The 20,419-nt window shown below is 36.1% G+C and overlaps 1 protein-coding gene and 1 long non-coding RNA gene across 6 annotated transcripts in view; one reads left to right on the top strand and one right to left on the bottom strand.

Moving 5' to 3' along the window:
- Positions 1 to 20,419, bottom strand: part of ANO3 (anoctamin 3) — a 451,605-nt gene that overhangs the window by 241,219 nt on the left and 189,967 nt on the right. The window lies entirely within an intron of this gene.
- Positions 1 to 20,419, top strand: part of LOC111774385 (uncharacterized) — a 135,140-nt gene that overhangs the window by 92,504 nt on the left and 22,217 nt on the right. The window contains exons 7-8 of the long non-coding RNA XR_002809396.2: positions 6,335 to 6,427; positions 10,930 to 10,987. This is a non-coding gene — a long non-coding RNA (uncharacterized lncRNA). The remainder of the gene's footprint in view (positions 1 to 6,334; positions 6,428 to 10,929; positions 10,988 to 20,419) is intronic.

The following is a 20,419-nucleotide window of genomic DNA, read 5'->3' as shown; positions in this document are numbered from 1 at the left end:
GTTCCATTACCCATAGGTTTTTAAAATTATAAGGTACATTCGAAATCCTTTAGTCCAAACCTTGCCAAGGACCTTTCTGCATATTAACAGCAGAGCTAGAATCTCTGTCTATTATTATTTCTCCACTTCAAATTTTTAAACTTCTTGCTCCAGTCCTCAATTTCCAGACATCTGGCCACTCACATCTATTCTCCATAGCTCTATCCTGACTTCTATCCCAAATAAGAGCAGAGTCTCCTCCTAGACATCTCCAATGATTTCCTAATTTTTAAATATATTATCTTCTTTTCAACGTCTTTTTTTGGTAAATTCTTTTAGCAATTGTGATAGTTAATTTTATGTGTCAACTTGACTGGATCACAGGTTGCTGAGATAGCTGATTAAATATTATACGGGTGTGTCTGTGAGGGTGTTTCCAAAAGAAATTAGCATTTGAAGCAGTAGATTAAGAAAAGCATATGGCCCTCCCAAATGTGGGTGGGCATTATCCAACCCACTGAGGGCCTGAATAGAACAAAAAGATGGAGGAAGGGGGGACTTGTTGGCTCTCTGCCTGACTGCTTAGGGAAAATATCAATCTTCTCCTACATTCTGTACTCTTGGTTCTTAGGCTATCAGACTAGGACTGGAATGTACACCATCAGCTCTCCTCTCTCACTCTTAGCCCTTAGAACTACATCACCTTCCTGGGTCTCCAGTCTGTAGATGGCATATCATGGGACTTCTCAGCCTCCATAATTGCAAGAGCCAAAGTATACCAATACCTTTGCACTGCATGGGTGGCAACTGTGAGGAAAGCCAGGTAGATTACCTCTTTACAAAAGAAAGGTAGTGGGTATTTTAGGTGAGTGACTTTTTGTGTGTATGTGTGAGGAAGATCACCCTGAGCTAACATCTGTGCCAATCTTCCTCTACTTTGTATGTGGGACACTGCCACAGCATGGCTTGATGAGCGGTTTGTAGGTACGTGCCCAGGATTGGAACCCACGAACCCTAGACCACTAAGTGGAGCATGAGAACTTAACCAGTTCACACCGGGCCAGCCCTTGAGTGACTTTTTAATATAACAAGATGGACTAGAAGCAGTCAACTGCCACAAATAACCAGCATATCCTAATTGATATGCCTAGCAATTTCAAATTTCATTTAAGGGAATGATTATCCAGCTCCTAGTAGACACAACTGTAATGTAGAACTGAAGAAAACACAAAGAAATCAAACATGAGAAGTGAATAAAGGATCTTAATATTAAACAATAGGAGATGTATATGGATCTCCTATTGTTTCTTTTCTCTGAAGAACACTGACTAAATAGCATAATACAGCAACGCAGTATGTGCTTTCTCTAGGTCAAATTTTTCTCCTCTGGATTAAATTACACTAATTTTTCTGACTACTGTTTATGTATCTTAATTTTGTTTTTGTTTGATTTTGTATTTTCCCTGTCTCCTCTTCATGTTCCTCTCCTATAAATGTAAGTATTTCCAAAATTCATTCCTTCAGCCTCTACTTTTTCGCCTCTGTCATTCGTTCTTAAACTGTGGTATGTGTAACAATTGCCTATGAGTCTGTGTATAGTGTGCATGTGAGTTGGGAAAGGGGAGAAAGACAATTTAAAAGAATATTCCTGGTACCTACCTCCAAAAATTTTGATTTAGAACTGTGGGATGGAGGCTTGACTCTGAATTTTTGTCAGTCCCACAATAAATGTAGATGGTCCTGTACCTCTAAGTGGCCAACGAATCTCTCTTGAAACCTACCTTTTCACTGTGTTGCCTCCAATGTCTAGTTTCACCTCTTTGATGAAAACCATCGAAGAGAAACTTCCAATTCTTTGCAATAAACTCAGTTATATTACAAACTACATTTTTTTTTCTTTTCAGTTTCACAATATCTTACACATCATGAATGTTTTTCTCGCAGCACATCACATTGTGTGCAGTAACAGGTGAGAAAATGTAAAACCTATCACATGGAGAGGAGACAGAAGCTGCAAGTGATGAAGCCTTAGGACTCCCTCAGGCCTCACTAGTTTGTAATGCTTATAATGAAGACCTGGTCAGAGCCCAGCTCAATATCACTTTTTCTTAGCACTTCCATTGGCTTGATCATGTTTTAAGTATTCTAATTTTCCTAACTAAAAAGCCCTGATTCTTAAAAAGTCCATGCCAAGGCAATAGGCTAATTATCACAAAAGTAGATAAATAATTGAGAGGCAGGAAAAAACATGTCTGCCTGGGTATATGTATCCATCTTTCCATTTAGAAGCTTCCCTGGATTGAAAGAAAAATTAGAAGAGGAGACTCATGGCAAAAATAGACTACCAGGAATGGCTAAACTTTGACCTCAATTAACTACAAAACCATCTAGACTTTGATTGAATAGGGAGCCAACAAACTAGAGCTTCCTATTGTCCACTTCTCATGCCACCACTTGCAAAGTCAGATTAGGACCCCCAGTAGAAGACCTGAAACAATGATCCTTAGTAAGACCAAAAAGAAAGAAAGAAAGAAGGAATGAAGGAAGGAGGTAGGAAAGAAAAAAGAATAAAAGTGCATTCTCAGAAATACAGGATTCATCAAGCTAATTACATATTATTAGTGAGTGATTGGTACGGATGGGTACAATTTGCAGTAGGAACTAAGAGTAGAGGTTAGTTTTAACAAAATCAAAAATCTTCTAGTCCACAATATATTACTAAAGGAAATGAATGATGAGCCACTGGAAAATCTGGTTATCAATAACAGTCAAATATCATACCAAGAATATTAGAATATTCTCTATTCTATATACATGAAGGATGGTGGTGGATAGAGATTGGTCTATGAATTGGTCAAATATAGAGTGAACGTTAGTGGGATTTGTGAAGTAAGGAATGATATGGAAAGAGACTTAGACATGGCCTGAGCAGTAGGAATGAGAGGGAAAGGATGGATTTAAAAGATACTGCAGAGAGAAAGAGAAAGAGAGAGAGGGAGGAAGAGAGAGAGAGGGACAGAGAGAATGACCAGTGTTTGATGGCTAATGGGGAGACTAGGTGGCTGAGGCAATACAGCATCAAAGTTAAGATAAGGTCTTAGAGTTAAACAAGGGCTGGGAACCTAGGCTTCAATATCTGCTAGCCTTGTGGTGTTGGATAATTTAGATTCTGGAGTCACAGTTGTTTCACGCGTGAAAGCACAGACATGAACACGTATTGAGTTGTTAGATTACACTGAAACATTTAGCACCATGCCTTGTACTCGTAATTCCACTTATTATTTAAAAAAAATAAATTGAAAAGAGGTGAACACTGAAATGTGAGGAGATAAGCCCTTCAGGAATATAATATAGGGAGAAGAGTTGAGAAATGATTCAAGATAATGGCTTATATTTATGGAGCAAGAGGAGGAAGAGGAGACAAGACGGAAGAAAGGATAGGGAGAAGGAGGGAAAGAAGGAAGGACGCAGGGAGTCAGATTAGGAGAAAGAGAAGGAGGAAAGAGTGAGTTACAGAGGGTTAGAATGGTGAGAGGTCAATTAAGTCAGAACCATACTTTTTCCACCACATTTCAAAATAAACTCCAGATGATTTTAAAAAAGGTAAATATTGATAAAACACAACCTACAGAAAAAAATAACAGAGGTAAAAGGAAAAGAGGATATATACCAGTTCTGTGAAGAAATACTATATTCAACTTTGAAACAGAAAACAAAAATCACGAAGGAAAAATACATACATGTACGAAAAATAACTATAAAAATAAATATTTATACAGGTAATAAAATAAGTTAAAAAGAAAATAGACTAGGAAAACAGTATCAAATGTGACTGGCAAAATTTCAATATTTTAATTATTTATTTTTAAGTAATTATTTTATCAATGTAAGTCCTTCATTATTAATTAATAAAATGTTAATTATCAAATATAATAAATTGTTACTAATAAGGCTAATGTAAATAACATTAATTGTTTTATTCAACAATATTTATTAATAATAAATTGAAAAGTAATTGGACAAATATTTCAAAAAAGAGAAAATACATATAGTTTAAAAATAATTGTAAAAATTGTTGAATTAAAAGCATATAAATTAACATTGGAGATCTTAATGATCACAAAATCAGAGAAACATTTATAAACATTAAACTCAGGTCTGATGAGGTAGCTGAGAAACTGGTAAAATTCCATTCTACTTGTAACCTGGAAAACTAGTCCAATCACTGTGGAAAACAATACAGAAAGAGTATAATGATGTTTCTCCTTATGAATGATTTTAGTCCTAGAAATTAATTCTAAGGAGATAACTGAAACGAGAAAGTAATAAAGAAAATAAGTTTCAGGTACTCTCAGTGTAGTTCTGAGGCAAATGTTTATGCTTTATAAGAGACAGATAGGGATACTGGATTCCTTTATTTTACCTATGTAGTTTTAGACTATACAAAGCATTTTCACATGCTTTTAAATTGCACAATAATCCACTTGGCTGAGTATCACTATTCCAATTTTAAGGATGAAGGAGAGTCATTATCCAAGGTTATTCGGCTACTGAGTAATAGGGCTTAATTGAAAATAATTAAATCATTTCAAAGTTTAAAGAGTGATTACAAGTCACATACTGTTTTCAGTTAATTCAGTTTCTCTCTCTCTCACTCTCACACACACACACACAACATAATGCCAATTCTTACATAACTCAATATGGAGGTGGTTTCGCAGTAGGGCTTGGGGTCTCTTTCTCTTCCCGTCAGCACTTCTATCACCTTATTGGAATAACCTCCCTACATGTGTCTCTCACCTCTCTGGGTCTATTCCCTTCCACCTATAATTCACACTGTACGCAACTACAAAAAAGTCCTGTTTTGAATTACCGAGACATTAACAACCACCAAATACGAAAGAAATACTGGAGGTCTAATTTGAGTGTAAAGTTCCATTAACAGGAGTGTGAAATACACTCCTGGTGATATTCCGAGAGCTTGGCACACCATTCTCTGCCAACCACAAAATTACATGCTACAGATGCTAACAGCTTGAGACACTTAATAAAAGCCAAAACCATCTTACGGCGGGAAACAGTCAGTGGTTTATCGATTATTGATTGCCTTCTCTTTTTTCCTTTGCATATCTGCTCTCAAGTGTTACCTTCCAATTCAGGCCCTTACACACATACTGAACTTCCCAAGACAGCTCAGTACATACTTCTTGAGTTAGGCTGCAGAGGTATACGGTGTCTTTTAATTATAATATTTCAAAAATACATCACGTTTATTATAAACTTCTTTTAAATTCTAGAATTTTGCAGAGTACATACAAAATTAGAATTTCAATATTCCTCAGAGCTTTTATTCAAGAAGAAAATAATACCTTTCAGTATGCATAATGAAAAGATAAAGCACTATAAAATGTAACATGAGATATTCAACTTTCAGACAAAATTAGCAAACATGTGGTACTTTATACATATTCATGATTATAAAGCAAGACTTTTCATAAGACTCACAAAATTCTTTTCAAATGTTAAAGATGATAAGGTCTTTAAAGAATAGTATCTATAGCTATCAATTTTCAAGGAGTGCTCATCTGAAAATAAGCAGGTCAGCGTGGCTAAGGTTGGAGAAACATAATTAAAAAAACATATACAGTGCTAATTATGTGTCAGACTCTGGAGTTATTCATTCACTTATTCGTTCACTCAGTTAGTGACTGAATCCTTATCACACAGGTGCTTTTAATATTCACATTATATTCATGAGTAAACTGAGGCACTGAGAGGTTACGTTAGCCCAAGACCACAGAGTAAGTGGTTCAGCTGGGATTTGAACCCAGGTAGTCTCAGCACATGTTCCTATTCCTTGCTGTACCATTTTAATTCTATATTTTTTTCCTAATAAAGAGGGAAAAAAATCATGTTTGGAGTAGTTGCTGATATCTCTCTGACATTGGCCTTACCTTGTTGCTATGGAAATAAAAAGAAATCAAAATATGCAAGTTTATAAATTAATTTAACATATCACAAAAAGTTGTTCTAAGAATTCATCGCCTAGGATGAGACTCTGTGGGCCTTACCTCTAAGCACTGAACTTTGTGTTCTAAAGACAAAATGTCCTCTAGGTTTGCCCTGAGTTTCAGCTTTTCTCAAGTATAAAATGTTCCCAACATTACTTTCAAGTGCTAACAGGGTACAGAAAGTCCAACATTACTCTATTTGGGTAAGGTTTACATGGCAGAATCCTACTAGAAAAATCCAAGAAAGAAAGCTATATAGAAAGGTGTGTGTGTACTGTGTGTGTGTGTGTGTACACGGTTAATACTTATTTTTTATATGTGCTTAAATATCCTCTTTTGTGTAGATGCTGACGTTCTCTTAATGGGGGGTAATCAGCAGTGTCTTCAAATGGCTCTGTGACCAGGGAACATCAAAACGGGTCATAACGGGACTACTTGTAAGTTTTGATTTTAAACAAATCATTTCACTTTCTCAGTCTGCTTCCTAATCCGTAAATTGAGAAAACAATTAGTACTTAGGCATACATATATTATGAAGGCTTCAATGAGATATGACATGCAATGTACTTAAAACATTGTTTGCTATATTTAAATGCTTAAAATTTTAGCTATTATTAGACATGATAAAAGCTACTGTCAAGAGATTTCAAATAGACCTTCATTAATTAATTTTCCGTTGTCTTTACAGTCAACTATTTTATGTGGAACTCTGTGCTAAAGCCAAGAAAATAAGCATATACAACATCAGTGTTATCCATAAGAGACTTACAGTCACTTTAGGAAGAATAATAAAATATGATATATAAAATATTCCTGGTTTTGCAAAATGAAAGACATTTCAAAGGGTTCTTCTGCTAAATTACTACTTAATTCTGGTTAAAACGTATTTTAATGTATTTCTTGGTTCATAGGAAGTAATGAAACTTTCTAAGGGTCAAAAAAGTAGCATAAAAACCAAATCAAATCAAACAAAAGCTAATCAAAGAAATAACCATGATTTGGAACCAGAACAGAGATAGTCAGTGTAAGCACATGAAAGCCTATGTTACCCAGCAGACTGGACCTCTGGCCACTCCACAGTGAGGAGCTGAAACTGCAATTTCCACATTAAGCTCGGGCAGTGAAAGCAGGGAAAAGTGGTCCCAGGCACATTGCCCCCTAGTTCCCAGCAAAAGAAATTGCAAATCTTCTCTAGAAAAAAAGCATCCCTGGTTTAAGCCCTCAGCACTCCCACCAATCCAGATGTGGCAAAAATAAGACACAACAGAGATCACATAAAGAAACAAGGAAATGAAGCTCTGCTAATGAAAATCAGGACAAATAAAAACACAGGTTTAGATCCTTAAGGATTTCACATACTGGTATAATAGCACACAGAACATGAAGTAACTAAGGACAAAATGTTTAAAAAAATAAAATATAGAATCAAAAAGATGAACAAGCAAGGAGTAATCATAAAACTTTGGATTTGAAAAATCCAATCAGAAACTTTAGAAATAGAAAATATAATTATTAAAATATAAAATAGTGAAGTTATATAGTAGATTAGATACAGTAAAAGAGAGAACTGGGGTACTGGATTTAAACAAATTACACAGAATGCAGGACAGAGAGAAAAAGAAAATAACAAGAAAAAAGATAAGAGACATGAAAAAAAGAATTATGAAGTCTCAGATTCAACTTTGGTCACCTTCATCACTACCACTTAAGACCAATCCATCATTTTCCACTTTCGTTCTGCCTCTCTCTCCCTCTCTGCCCCTCACACTAATTATGATGAGAAATTTTCAAGACCTTTTGAGAGCTACTGTCATGCTATCTCATTACCCCTAAATACCTGAGCGTGTCTCCTCCTCTCCAAAACAAATCAGACACAGTTCCACGTGAACATATTCAAGATTCCAAGTTAGGAAATCAACATTGATGCAATACTCCTCTACAATCCACAGATCTGATTAAAATTTTACTAATTACCTCAACAATGTCTCTTTTTCCTTTGTGGGCTAGGATACTATCCAGGAATACATATTAAGTTGTCTTGTCTTATGGTACCCTTCAATCTGGAATATTTCTCAAGTCTTTGATAATTTTAAACATTATAGCCCTTATATTCCATAGGCTGACCCTCACCCTGAATCTGTCTGATGTTTCCTTATAAAAAGTTCCTGGCAGGAATACCACAAAAATGTATTCTCAGTGCATTGAATCAGTAGGCCCAGGACGTCAACCCACTGCACCACTCTGATGCTAATGTAGGTCACCTGGTCATGTCGGTGTCTGCCAGGTTTCTTCACAATCAAATCAGCATCTTTCCTCTGTAATTGATTAGTATTTTGTGGGAAGATAATGTCAAATTATGGAAATTATATTCCTTATCAAACTTCCTCCCACCAGCCTTAGCCTCTATTGAAAATTCCACCTGCATTAACCAGCACTATGATGGTTACTAAAAGGTGACCATCCATCTCCACCATCCCTTCTCCATTCATGTTTGCATTGTAATGTAAGGAAGGGCCTTCCTTTGCCCCCAATTTATGTACATATTTATTCATACTTATTTATATAAATATGGAGTCCTAGATTCCCATCTTATTCAATGGGTTGTACGTATTATTATCATTATTTATTTTATTGCTAAAATTACCCCAGATTTGGCCTGTGTCTTTTTCATATGTCCCCACATTCTTTGAGTACACTCTTACTTTCTAGCACAAAAGGTCGGTGCAGGCTTACCATGTATTTTCTCTGCCCCCATCTAATTATTTCTAAAGGAGCTCTGGATCCTTTTACTGGAGGATGGTATTCAAAACCAAAATGTGGGCACTTGTGTTTATTGCCGCTGAGTGCCCTTGCTTTTAGGTTCTCTCAGCAGAAAAAGTGAAGAAAGTATACACACATACATACAAACATACATATATATGTACACATGAATATATATATATACCTCAACACACATCTGTAAGCATAGATATATATATTAAATATTCTCTTCATCAATTTCCATGCATCAAATGTTACACAATTTTAAGTTAAAAATATCAATACCATGTAGGAAAAATTTTGAATATAAATAGAATTTAGGCAGGTTAAAAAAAAAGGGATACTTTAAATGAATTAAACTTGAGAAAAAGTATATATATATGGACTAAGCATACAAGGGGGAGGGTAATTTTGGAGCCCAGAGAGGGAAGAACACGATTTTGTATATATATAAATAAGAAGCTGACATGTTCATATTGATGTTTCCAATTCTCCTCTATGGTATGCAGAATAATACCCCTTCTCTCCAAAGTTGTCTGCACCCTAATCCCTGAAATTTGTGATTAAGTCAAGGATGTTGAGATGGAAGGAGTAACCTGGGTTATCCAGGTGGGCTCAATGCAATCATTCTAAGATCATTAGAAACCTTATAAAAGGGAAGGGGAAGACTCAAAGCCAGATGAAGAGATGTGATATTGGAAGCAGAAGTCAGAGAGTTAAAAAGAGAGTTGAAGAAGCTACCCTGTTGGCTTTGAAGGAGGAAGGGACCACTAGCCAAGGAATCCAGGCAGTCTTTAGAAGGTGGAAAAGACAGGAAAATGGGCTTTTCCCTAGAGCCTTCAAAAGGAATCAGTCCTACTGATAGCTTAAATCTACCCCAGTGAGTCTGATTTTGAACTTTAAACTCCCCAAAATCTAAGAGTATAAATTTGTGTTGTTTTAAGCCACTAAATTTGTGATAATTTGTTACAGCAACAATATGAAGCTAATTTACCTGCCAAAGGACCTCAGAGTTATTTCTAGCTTTCTTCTTTTCTATGTTTGTAAACACTTTCTTCAACAGTGAGAAATTTGGCTCCCAATATCCTCATTGTATTTAATTTTTTAAATCTATTTTCTTTCTGTCAATCAATTTGTTTATTCCCTTATTATGTGCCATATCTTCAATGTTCTTTTCATATAAAACCCATGTATCAAATGTTGCATAATTTTAAGTTAAAAATATCAGTACCATGTAAGAAAAGTTTTGAAGGGTAAATAGGATTTAAGCAAGTAAAAAAGGATTCATTAAATGCATTAAACAACTTGAGAAAAGATATACATTCAAGACTAAGCATACAAGGGTGAAGAGACCAGAGAGAGAAGAACATAGCTAAACAAGATGAAGCAAAGTGGAATTGCCAGGGTAGATGTTCAGAGAAGAACTAAAATGCCATATCAAAGAGAGAAGTTCAGAGAACTAGGGTCTCTAAATGCTACTAAATTTAGGAAAGATGGAGTATAGCCAGTAAGAATATAAGCAGAAAGAGCAACTAGGAGCTACTGCATTAATCTAGGTGAGAAATGGTTGTGGCTCAACCTAGTGCTGAAGTAAGATTAACGGGGAGAACTGGAAAGATTTGGCATATATTGGGAGTACAGCTGAGGGACGAAGTGATGAATTGGTGAAAACATCCTGTTACACATGTCAGATGTCAGAATTTAATAGTCTAAACCCATTTAGGATGGGGTAACCCTTTATAAATTGCTGTCACTTCCTAAAACAGCCAATCCACTATCCTAACTTGAGTTTAATTATGAGGAGCACTCTAATACATGATTGTGGAATGTTCACAAGACACTGTATCATCAAAAGTGGAAATAAGTCAAGATTCTCACAACTAAACTCACAGTTAAACATGATAGAATATGTAGTTTTAATGACCCACTCTTTAGTTAAAGTTACTCAAAGCATGCCTTGCGGATTTCTTTTAGAGTATGTTAGTATATATTGGTTTAAAACATCTTTGGCCAGAGTTTGGTAAAACTAACTTATTTGTGTCTTCAATGTGCTAATTTTTATTATTAATATCCATCTTGGAGTGATTAGGGGATAGTAAAATATTATTAAGAGACAAATTCCTACCTCATTTGATCATGGACCTCCTTTTTTTCTTTGAAAATTTAATGGAATTCCCAGGACCATACTTTGGAAAATGTAGATTATAGACTGAACTTCATCAAAGTTGCTACAATCTGTGAGTAAATATTTCTTTTTTATTGAGTACTGAAGATCACAGTGATAATGACATTTACAAATATCTCAAGTTCGGCCTATGTTCACTCAAAGTCCAGGACATCACAGATTAGGATAAATACAATTTTCCTATAAGGATTCCCCAATGCAGGAAAGCTATTATGACTCAAAAATAGGTAGGCCTTCAGGGCCTGAAATTCTTTGGCTTCTCTTCAAATAATTCCAGTGTTTTCACAACTAAGGAGGGCAATCTTCCAGTACAGGTAACATATAATTCTAACTATATAAGCAGTGCAATTTTTGCATAACCTTGGAGCATCGTCAAGGAGGCAGAAACTTGGGTTTATGAGGCTAAGTTCGTAACTGTTGTAATCTCACTACCAGATAGAAATGGGCTTTGAGAGAATATTCATGTAATTTCTGAGACATCATGACTAACCCTACAGTAGACGAGCAATTAGGGACAACAAGCCTGCTTCTATAACTGTATCTTCATAGGTACCCAGGTTTAAAAAATAACATTCATTTTTATTAAATTTTCTTAAAGAAGGAGTTCATACTTCTTTTTATCTGAGACATTATTAGAGAGGGTGGATGAGGGAGGAGGAAGGAAGAAGAGTGGAGGAGCAAAGTGTAATGTGTTAGAGGATGTTCTTGCCAATTACATTCTAATCTCTGGAAATCCCAGCAAACTGGAGAGTGAGGGTGTCGTGTTGGCCACCAGCTATGCAGAGACTATTACTTTAAAAACTATAAGGTTGTATATTCATTGTATGGATATTACTATTATTATTACAATAGTATCAGTAGAGCCAAAATTACTGTCTTGGAACTTCTAACTTTGGAAGTACAAACTGACATGTTTTATGATTTTACCCTTGTTTGAGCAACCTATCTCACTTCTGATGAAACTGCTAAGCCCAGAAAGCCCTCTGCACAAATTCAATATATACTACATAAATTGAATATGTATGCATGTGTACATATATAGGTGTGTATATATGCTAAATTATTACCCATATTGGCCAGAATATAGAAAGACTATAAAAATAGAGTGAATAAATTTATCAATGAAAATTGCATCATGATCCTATCCTCAAAATACAGTTTGAGAAACAAAGAATATAATCATGATTTTTCTTGCCATTAAGGGTATTTTTCCAAGAAATTAGGAAAAAAGGTTTATACACAAATCCATTTTACATTACTTCTAAAGATAAAATACCCATTCTCCATTCTACTGGAGAATCACTATTAAGTTATAAATCATAGCTGAGAATCACACTCTGTAGGAAATGGCCCTGCCCCCAGGTCCCTCATGAGGAAAGCTTTGGACAAGTCATTCTCTGGACATTGCTGGCAATATTCTACATCAGACACACAGAATGGAGGGTTGGGGTGGATATGCTATAGAAATGAGGCTTTATCAGCTATATATGGCAGCCAATAAAATCATTCCTTCAGTCAACAAACATTTGGTATGTCCCTACTCTGTGTCAGGTGCTGTTCTACATGCAAGTGAACAAGCCAGACATGGTTCCTTGGAACTTTTGAGTGGGATGAGACAGCATGAAGTCAACGCTACACAAATAATTCCATATGGTATAAAGAAAACAAAACATAATACCGGGATGGGATAGGATGAGATGTAAAGCAATGTGAGTGATCTTTAGAAAGAGTGGGCAGAGCAGGAAAAAGTCTATTGAAGGTAGTGATACTGAACTGAAGCTTGAATGATGAGAGGAAGTCAACTATGCAAGCTCTGAGAGAACACTCTAGGAAGAGGGAACAGCAAGGTCTACAGTGGGGAAAACAACAACAACAAAAACACTGTTACTCTGGTGTAGTGTCCTATGGATCTTCCATAATCACATGCTAATAAGTTTCTGATGATTACGTTCAAGTTAAGGGAGTGGATGGAAGGTTTTAGGAGTTGACAGCAAATTAAATAATGGGTCACCCTATTGTAAATCAGTTCAAATTATTAAATTCTGACTACTAATATGTTAGGCTTTAGTTTTCACAATAATCTCATGTTGCCTTTAGAGAAGAACTACATTGAAAAAAGGAAATGACCCTGAATCAAGTGCCAGGATTCGGCGTGAATTAGAGGGAACAAAGAATACAAAGTTATGACTTCAGATTAAATCGACTCATGTTTGCTTATTTCTAATCCTATCACCACCAGGAAGGAAATGACAGTAAAGTACTCCAAAAGATAACCCACAAAGACAAGTAGTAAAATACAGCAAAATAATAATAACTAACATTTACATAGCACATACTTTGTGACAGGCATTTCTACTGCTTTGTCTCTAATAGTGTTTACAACAGATGGCCTGGCCATTCGAGAATCTGAAAAATTGGTAGCTGTAGAAATGAGCTAGATGACAAGCTGATAGTGCATAGAGAAGCCAACAAGAATCATTCCATCAGCTCCCAGAAGGGCTCAGAAATTCTAACCATCAAGAAGCTCTGAGTGGGCTACAGTGGGTGGGACTTACACAGGATTAACTGAAAATCTTTGGTTTTTTGTTGTGGTTTTTTCTTTTGTGAGGAAGATTGACCCTGAGTTAACATCTGTTGCCAGTCTTCCTCCTTTTACTTGACGAAGATTGTTTCTAAGCTAACATCTGTGCCAAGCTTCTTCTGTTTTATGTGGGATGCCATCACAGCATGGCTTGACAGGCAGTGCTAGGTCCATGCCAGAATCCAGGCCTGCAAATCCTGGGCCGCTTAAGTGGACCACATGGGCACTTAACCACTACGCCAATGGGCCGGCCCCTAACTGAAAATCTTTTAAAGTAAAGAAAACCCTCCAACGCATCCAAGTGCTCAAGACACAATTCCCAGTTTTTCTTGATTCCTTCTTTTCCCTTTCTTCTGCAACCAATTCATCACCTAGTCCTTTCAGCTCTGCTCCCAACATATGCCAGATCTTTCCAGCTCCCCCCGTTCTTCCTGCTCCAATGCTAAACCACGCCGTCACCATCTCTTACCCAGATCACTACAGACCTACATCCAGATCTCGCCAGGATCCTAAGGGGCCTGGGCCTTTCTTGTCTACTCTCACTCCCTTACTCCACAGATCAGGCTAAGCGATTTACAAACGGAATGGTTAGAAGAAGCTAATGATTTCTACTAAACTCAAGGGGGGGAAAATCCAAACTTTTAAAACCAGGTTTATAAATTTCCACATGGATTGTCTGCATCTTTGATCTTCACTCTTTTCTCATCAACGAAGTCCACCTTCTCTTACTTCTAAAATGTGTCAGGTTCTTACTTCCTTGGGATATTTATAGGAGCTATTTCCCATGTCTTTCCAGGAATAGCTCCTAACTGGCTGTCACTCAGGTATCTGCTGACATGTTACTTCCTCAGACACTTTCTCTGACAACATTCAGTTGTCTCCCGGTTGCTCACTGTCATACTGCTCCTTTCATGCCCTGCACTGCTCCTCATTATTTCTTGGTTTGTTTGGTTTGGTTTTCGTTTAAACTATATCAAATGGAACCACTTTTTTTGACTCAGAGTTTCAGCAGGTACCCCAAAAACTTAGAATAATACAAACATTACCACGCACCTTGAATCCTAATACTGCATGATAGGGGAGGCTTGTCTTGGTCCAGAGTTGCTTGTGAATTGATATGTCTGCCTCCTTCAAATGGTATTGTTGTCCATTAGTTTTGATGTATATTTACTTACTTACCCAAGATATTATAGATTTTTATCATTTGTTTACATTTACCTATATGTTTTTTTTTTATTCTGCATTATATCTTTCATCTCAGGCCTTCAATCTGCGTATTTCTTTTCCATTTGAGTCATATTTAGACTGTCCTTTACTGAGTGTTTCTTGGTAGCCAACTCAGCTTTTGATTCTCTGCAAGTATCTTCATTACACAGTTGTTTTTGAAAGATGGTTTTATCAAAGAGTATAGAATTCTGCATTGACAGTTATTTCTTCTCTACAATTTGAAGACATTGTAGTCTAATGGCTTCCATTGTTACTCTTGAGAAGTCAGCTCTCTGTCAAATTACTCTTTAGTTGTAGTTAATCATTTCTCTTTCTGGATGCTTTTCGGAGTTTTTCTTTTTTCATATTCTGAAGTTTTACTACAATGTTTCTAGATGTGTATGTATTTTAACTTATATATCTGGTATTCATTGGGCTTCCTGAAATTGAAGATCGATGTCTTTCAATAATTCTGGAAGCTCCCCTCATTCTCTCTATTCTTTTTTCCGGACTTCCAATTACACATATGTTAAAATTTCTCATTCTATTCTCCACATCTTAATCTATGCTTTATAGTTTCTAACTCATAGGTCTGTTACAATTTGCAATTCTGTGATTGCAAAGGAAAATTTTTCAATTTTCTTCAGATTTATATTTCAATTCATTAGTTCTCTTCATATATGTCAATTCTGTAGTTTAACAGTGAGCTTTTTATGATAATAATTACATTTATAAATCAAGAGGTTCATGTAGTACCTTTTCAAATCTGTTCTTTTAATTTATAACCCCTGCGCTTATACTTTCGACTTTCTTATATTTCCTTATACATAAATAATATTATAATCTACACTTAATAATTTCAATACGTGACGCCCTTCGGCACCTTTCAGTTTTGGGAATTCTTGCTCATTGTGATTTGCTGCATACATTGTGTTTATTGTGATTTGTGTAAATCTACAATGGATTTACTATTTTTTGGAATAGGCTTTTTGTCCTTCTCACTGAGCCACAGCCAAAACAAACAAGATTTCTTGCCTCAATTTGCAGAATATGGTTTTTCCAGTCAATTCTTTCAATAATGGTACAGACAGTGCTTGCTTTACATGCCTCTAAAAAGGGCCCATTCCAATTACCACAGTGTAATTAAATAATTCCAGGTCCCCAATGAGACAATTAAAAATTCTTTACCATGATATGTTAACTATGTATAGTTGAATAAAGTACAAACTCTGCTGCTAGCTTTTCAATGCACAAATCACTACCAAAATAACAGATGCACACCAAGATCAGGGACCAATCACATGCCTTCTTCCAAAATCTGTTCATGACTAGTCACTGAGCATCTGCTATTTATTTCAAGCACAGACAGCAAAGAGTGTATTGTGTTAACACTTTGTTTCACAGTGATAAACCCACATAACATTTTAGAAAAACGGGTAATCAAGAGAGACTGGCCAACAAGATGTAAGTATAGCATGGAAATGAACATTGATAATGCTGGAAGTGAAATTAAATGAAACATAAACAGTTTACTGCTTTTTCTAACACAGTGCAATCTATCCCACCATTTCAAATAATGTACTGATTTCAGACTTATTTTCTCAAAATAGCAGTATTTTTATCCAATTCTTAATAGGAGATTCTTTCCCTAAGGAGAGGCTTATTTTTTGTTGGGTGAATAAACTTTGAAAAAAATCTTTATGTAAAGACTGAGGCCCTCAAGGGGCATGTTGGCATGGCATCCCTTTAACCAACTGCTGAGGGTTCTATTTGTTGATTGGGATAAATGAGTTGTTTGGGACAAGAGTGGGAAAGTGAGATAAGAAATGTCTAAAGTGAAGATTGGAGATACTTAATGTAGAATTTAAAGCTCCTCTTTGTATTTACTTATGATGTGACTACATTTCCTCATGTCTTTTTTTTTAATCTTTAATACATTTCTTATTAATGGGTTTAGAAGTTGGATGTGCAGGGGACTGTGGCTAAGAACTGAGTGCAATTTTATAAAGGATGGTGTGAGGAGTGAGCGGGGGCTGCAGTTAGGAGGCCTATGGATCCACTACAATTATTTCACTCTTTTGTTCATGTACCTATAATGACGTCTTATCATTTGGTAATCAAATACATGCTCTTTGGCTTTCAAGGTGGTGTCTGATTTAAACTTACCTCAAAGTCAAGTGTCCTCTATAAAGTCTTTCTTCTGGGCTATATTTTCTTTACCATCCTTAATGTGATGCTACTCTTTGTATTTTGGGGGATGTGATTGCATATATCTGAGAATGCATGCTTTTTTTTTCCACTGGAAAAACTTCATTTTCCCTTACCCCTACCAAGTAAAAGCAATTTAAAACTTAACATTTGAACATCCACACTATACTCATGGGTTTTTGTTATTGTTGTTTGTTTGTTTTCAAGAGGCCTTGGGGATGACATTATCTTCCCTGGCTGAAAATACTCAATGTTTTGCTAGTCTGTGCTATATCCTGAGAGCTCTGCTATTATATTGCTATTGGATTTTCTCTCATTGTTTCATGCATATACATCTTGTCTCCCCTTTCTTCATTTGAAAACTAAACTATAAACTACTTGAATATAAAAGCATGTCCTATTTTATACCCTCTAAAATGTTTATCACAGTGCTTGAGCCCACAGAAGATGGGGAGGAAATACTGATGAATTTCCCATGGTTTTGCTATTTTAAGTGTTGCAGCCAGGAATAATCCACTCTCATTCCTGCTTTTAACATTAATTTCTCCACCAAACACCAAATATTTATTAAGAATTTATTATTTGTAGATGGATAAATTTCTGGGCATGTGTATAATTACATTCTACATGAGTAAAAGTAGTTCTTTATATTCTCAGGGGATGGAAATCTATCATTTTTTATTATTACAAAAATCTTAATGCTATTTAATTTCAAAAGGTACCCTGAGTAAATTATATAATTAAAGTGGAAAAATGATTATTACTCACCTTTTCTCTGGTTCTATTGGAATTTGATCTGTTCCTTCCTAACGACCAAGTTTGTTAATCTTTAATATATCAATTAGAAACATTGATTCCAGAAAGAGATAGAGCATTAAAGGTAAATGGGTCTACAGTAATGTACGCTATATCCTAGTTGTTGGCGCTTTCACTTCTAAAATCTCCTATGCAGGACTGAGCAGCATCTCCCTTTGCCACTTCCAGAGCAAATCATAAATCATAAACGTTTAATACATTTCAACTTCTAAATATGATGTTGATCACCGTAAATAATATTTGATGCCTAAAAAGTTTCTTTGCCACTCAAATAGCAATAGAAATGACAAAGAGCAACTGTTATATGATGAAGGAGCTCTCTCTCCCATGAAAAAAAGAAAAGATTAATTCCAGAAACCGAAGAGCCTAAAAGGAATATGGGTCTTAGTTGACACTCCACAATATACGCTCATTCAATGCTACTTTAAGTTACCTCCATCTATAAGATCTGGCAAACACAAGCACCTATGTCACAGTTATGAATCTGGAAGTAAATAAGATCTCAGAACTAGAGAAGATTGAAACCATTGGCATATTTTACTCTGCTGCAGTGGGTATAGAAATATTACCTGTCAATATGCTTTAAATCTGTGTAAAAAATTAAAGCAGCAATAAGTTCTGACAGGGAAAGAAGCTAGAAAATCATAGACTCTGGCCAGTTGCATTCAATCATCCTTCCTGGAAAATTATTTGGGGCTTGTTCCTTAGTTACTAAGCTCTGTTAAAGTAGAATGCTTGTTCTTCCATATTCTAATATGTATAAACACTTTCACCAACAATTTTCGTCAATAATGTTGTATTAATTTATATTAATAATGAATCATAATAAAGTTCTTACCAGATGCCATATACTATTCTAAATACTTTCTGTATGCTTTCTGTATGTGTGTGTGCCTGTTTATGTCTGTTTGTATAAAACTTCCTTAACCCTTATGACACTGTGAGCCAGGTGTCATTATTATTCCATTTTACAGATTTGACTAATCAACATACATCTATACTTTGTCCAAGATCACAAAATTAGTTTTCAGCAGAACTTAGATTTGTACCAGAACAATTTGGTCCTAGGATCTATGTTTTTACCCAATATACTATAACCACCAACATTGAATAGAAGTGACTTTTCACCAAACCCTCACAACTATGTGCTTATGTCTGTATACATGTACACAAGTATAAATGTATGCATACATTTGTATGTACAAATTTTTAGACTTAGAAAAATAACTGGAATGAAATAAACCAATAGGATAAACGTTGTAATTTCTAAGTAATAGTTTATGATTGATTTTGTGTATCCTTTAAATTTTTAACATTTTCCAACTATTCTATAATAAGCATGTATTGCTCTTATTTCCATAAAACAACATCTTCAAAACCTAGTGTTTATAATATGAATATAAATGTTCAAAGTAAACTGGCTAACATTTCACCTTTACTCTGCCTCTTTCTTGCCCCTTTCCCTGCTCTAATTTTCTCTTTGGCACCAATCACCTTTGTTTGATACATTAAGCATTTTCCTTACTTACATTGTCCCTCTCTATCAGCAGAATCAGAATTTTTGTTTGTTTTGTTTACTGCTGGACTTAGAACGGTGCCTGGTGCATTGTATGAGATCAAGTAGTATTTGTTCAATAAAAGAATGCAATTGATGGAGCTGGCCCAGTGATACAGTGGTTGAGTTGGCATGCTCTGCTTTGGCGGCCCAGGGTTCATGAGTTCAGATCACAGGTGTAGACCTACACACTGCTTGTCAAGCCATGCTGTGGTGGTATCTCACATGCAAAGCAGAGGAAGATTGGCACAGATATTAGCTCAGCAACAATCTTCCTCAAGCAAAAAAAAAAAAAAAGGAAGATTGGCAACAGATGTTAGCTCAGGGCCAATCTTCTTCACCAAAAAAAAAGTGATTGAAATGGTATAAAAAGTACTGTTAGGTAAAGACTAACACTTGAATTAAAAGGAAAATATATCCACTGATGATACTTTATAAAAGTGCAGTAACCTTTTTCACAAAAAGAAGACTTATTTAGGCTCTTTTATCCAAGTCTGACTTTTCATCATGAAGAGGACAAAAAGGCTAGCAATCCATTTTTTAAGGGTTTCAGTCACTCCTAGTGCAAACGCTCTTCTAAATAGGGCAATTTAATTTTCATCCAAGAGCAGATTTAATCCTCACATCAAAAGAGTAGTCTGAGGTCAGCGTCATGGCAGAGAGAGCTTTCCCAGGACTCTCTCCCCTCCAACATACAACAAAAAGGAGCAACCACATTCCAACAAAAAATATCTTAATAGCACAGGAATCCTCAGAGATCCACAGCAATCTAATGACAGAGGGCGGAGAGGCTGGAGTCTCCCTTGGAGGAGCTGGAACCGGGAAAGGGAAAACTCCGCTCCCTCCCCTAAAGAATGGGATCACTGCCAAGGGAGGCCCCGTGAAGGAAGGAGTAGGGGAGGGGCCGCATATCAGCAGGATCACCCAGGACTCCCTAGCACCCTTGAAGCCCAGACAGAAGCCCTCTAATGGGGCAAAAGCTTTCACATGGGATGACTTCATCAAGCCAAGACCCCAGGAGACCAGATAGCGAAAGCTGATTAGGGAAACCCGGGTCTGCGTGCAAGAGAAAGCACACTCTCCTCCCGCCCACAGTGACACGCCAAGGTGCCAGGCCG

The sequence above is a fragment of the Equus caballus genome, chromosome 7 (assembly GCF_041296265.1).
Source record: "Equus caballus isolate H_3958 breed thoroughbred chromosome 7, TB-T2T, whole genome shotgun sequence".
NCBI classification, from domain to species: domain Eukaryota; kingdom Metazoa; phylum Chordata; class Mammalia; order Perissodactyla; family Equidae; genus Equus; species Equus caballus.
Note: the sequence above shows the minus strand (reverse complement) of the source record. Positions and strands in the feature narration are given on the sequence as shown.